Here is a 3532-nt window from a genome sequence, read left to right on the forward strand (position 1 = left end):
CTCTACATTCTTTTTTTGGCATATGGACGTCCAGATTTTCCAACATCATTTGTTGGGTAAACCATCTTTTTTGCAGGGTATTGCCTTTATTGTTGGCCTTGAATGTTTTAGCACCCCCTCTTGATTTGTTAGAGTGAGTTTCCCTAGGGTTCTTGTGTTTATCTGAGTACTATACTATACACATTTGGCCCAGCCTGCTGCTATCCGCATCCCATCACTTGAGCTGATCCACAAATCCTCCGCCTTCCATTTAGGTCCTCTGAGCCTCCTCATTTACATATGTTTGACCAGGTATCAGCTGGTACCTTAATTACTTTCTCATAGCCATGATAAAATAGCTGACGAAGGCGATTGAAGAAGAAGGGCTAATTTTGGTCCACACGGCTCTCAGTCCATCATAGCAAGGAAGCCATAGCTGCAGGAGTTGTATGCCGGACGTTCTGTCTTCACCATCAGGAAGCAGAGAGACGGGCAGTCAGCTTCCTTTCTCCTTTCAGTTCATTTGGGTACTCCAGGAATGGTCCCACCTACTATCAGGGTGGGGCTTCCCACCTCAGTTCACACAGTCTACATAATCCTGGGCTGGTCTAGTCTGAGGCCAACTAGATCAGGGAACTCCCTCCCATGTGTGTCCAGAGGCTTGTTTCTATGACTATAGCTCCTGTCAAGGTTCTGATCAGTATCCACGGTCACAAATGCATACAGCAGTGCAAGCTTTGTCTCAGTCACCAGATAGGACTTGTAAAGTTCTACGCATAACCCCACTCTCTCCCTGCTCTTCTGTGCTTCCCGATTCTCCAGGGTTCCTACCCTGACTTCCCTGTCTTAGAGAACTCCATTTTCCCATTCGGAAGCACTGATCTGCTGGTGATAATTCACTAGCTGTCCTTCCTCTGAGCGTGATTTTCTCTCCCCCTTGATTCTTGGGGGAGAGAAGTTCCAGAAAGAGAGTCTGCAATGACAGGGCTTGTCTCTCAGCCATGGAAAATACGATGCTATTTCCTTACGGACGCCATCACTTCAGACATGCCACCGTTCAAGCCAGTGTCCGTTCCTGGTGATGCGCCCTTCTCTCTAGCTGCTTTCGAGACTTGACAAGATTTCCGAAAGTTTCAATTTGATGTTCCTCGGCATGGGCACCCTGGGCTTCACGTGACTGGGGTTTTCATAGGCGTTGTCGCTGGTCAGATTTGGCAATTTCTGCCAGCATTTCTTCAAATATTTTTAAAACACCCCCTTGTCTCTCTTTCTGAGGCTCTGAGGACACACATTAGTTGGTTTGTCCTACAAATCACTGACTTCTGTTTATGATTGTGTGTGTGTGTGTGTGTGTGTGTGTGCGCGCGCGCGCATGCATGCATGCCATGGCACAGCCTCAGGAGTTGATCTTTGCCTTCTTCCCTTGAGTCAGGGCCTCTTGGTTGTTTTCTGCTGTGTACTCCTGGCTAGTTGGCCCTTGAGCTTCCAGGGCCAGCACTGCCCATCTTGCTGTAGGAATGCCAGGATTCTAGATGCCTGTGTTACACACTAGGCTTTAGGTGGGGTCTGGGATCTAGGATTCTAGATGCTTGTGTTACACACCAGGCTTTAGGTGGGGTCTGGGATCTAGGATTCTAGATGCTTGTGTTACACACCAGGCTTTAGGTGGGGTCTGGGATCCAGGATTCTCAACACCTGTGTTACACACCAGCTTTAGGTGGGTGCTGGGATTTGGGATTCTCAACACCTGTGTTACACACCAGCTTTAGGTGGATGCTGGGATCCAAACTCAGGTCCCCCAGCTTGCACACCAAGCGCTTCACCCCCTGAGCCAGCAGCTCCCCAGCCCCCGTGTTATTTTTCCCAGTCTGTTTCCTCCCCGAGTTCTGCTCTTCTTTCCTCACTTCTCTGACTCTCTTAGCATCTCTGCCGCCCCTGACATCATCCAGTCAGAGCCGCATTTACTGTTTTCTAAGCTCTAGACTTCTAAACTGACGATTTCATAACCTGGACTACTTACGCAGATTCTCTATTTTTAATCATTTCAGGAAACAGTATGATTAATCATTAAAAATTCTTTATATTGCTGCTCCAAAACATGTGTTATATAATTTCTTTGTCTGAGTCAACTGGGTGTCAGCGTTGGTGAATTAGTGCCTGTGCTTCTACTGCTGTCCACGCTAAGAACCGGGATAGAACATGGGTGCCAGGTAGACGCAGGGCTCTGATGTCTGAGGGTACCCTCAAAGGCCGGAGGGCACCGTGGGGTCTCAAAGGCCGGAGGGCACCGTGGGGTCTCAAAGGCCAGAGGGCACCGTGGGGTCTCAAAGGCCAGAGGGCACTGTGGGGTCTGGGGCTGAGCTCTGATACCATCACCCACTGTTTACCTGGTCTTGGCTGACTGATGTTTTCTCATTTGCATTGTGGGTTTCTTGGCGATGGTTTCTCATGATTAGCAATTCTTTAGCGGTATCCAGGACGTATATATTCTGCCAGTGTGTTGAAGACCTTTTATCTTGTGTCAATCTTCCCTTTGCATGGCAGATTCCTCATTTAAATCTAGCACAAGAACCTCAGCCCGCTCCGCTGGACTGACTGTGTTTCCATCAGCGATCTCATGGACAGAACCTCGCTGTGAAGTCTTGTTCTGGCTCCTGCAGGTTCCTTTTGAGGGGAATGAAGGGGTTTCCCAGGTCTACACAGCTTGTGCCATAGAAGGGAAGAGATTCTGAGGGGACACAGTTGGCTTCTATTAGCTGGACAGGCAAGTGCTAGGCCTTTGCTCCCAGGTCTAAGTCTGGGTCTGTCTCTAGGAGTATTAGCCTAGCCGGAGAGTCTCTGATCTGTGGGAAGACAGGATTCCAGATCCGTGTATCTTAGTGGGTCCTCTTGGACTGCCCCTCCCTGCCAGTCCGATATCTAAGTGTGGAGAGGGGAACTGTGGGCTCAATGCAAAAGAAGAGCTCCCCTCTGGCGAGGAAACTCCCCCTGTTGGAACTCTATACTCTCTGATTTTACTCAAGAGATCCGCTGCTCGGTCCAGTGGAGCAGGAGCGGGGTCATAAAGGAGCTGAACGAGTCCCAGTCTTTTTGCTAGACGGGAGGTCAGGAAATGTCAGCATGGACGAGTGTGCTCTGTTCCTCTTCTGGGAAAACGTCAGGGTCTCCGTCATCACGCTTTTCTTTCTGGAGGTCTCTGACAGTCTCTTCTGCCATGCCCAAGACTTGTAACTCCACACCAGGGAGGAGTTGGGAGATGGGTGTGCATCTCCCTCGTGGACGGCTGTCCTGCTGGTCACCAGGGAGGAGTCGTGAGACGGGTGTGCATCTCCCTCGTGGACGGCTGTCCTGCTGGTCACCAGGGAGGAGTCGGGAGACGGGTGTGCATCTCCCTCGTGGACGGCTGTCCTGCTGGTCTTTTCTCCTCTTGGCAGTGCTTTGTTACTTTACTCTGCTTTTCCTGTCTTCTGCTGAGTTAGAAGAACACTCCCAGCCCTCTATTTGGATGACTGTCTTTTTTTTTTTTTTTTTTTTTTTTTTTTTTTTTTTTTTT

Source organism: Alexandromys fortis, unplaced genomic scaffold (assembly GCF_014885135.2).
Source record: "Alexandromys fortis isolate MF-2015 unplaced genomic scaffold, M_Fortis_MF-2015_v1.1 scaffold_26, whole genome shotgun sequence".
In the NCBI taxonomy this organism is placed as follows: domain Eukaryota; kingdom Metazoa; phylum Chordata; class Mammalia; order Rodentia; family Cricetidae; genus Alexandromys; species Alexandromys fortis.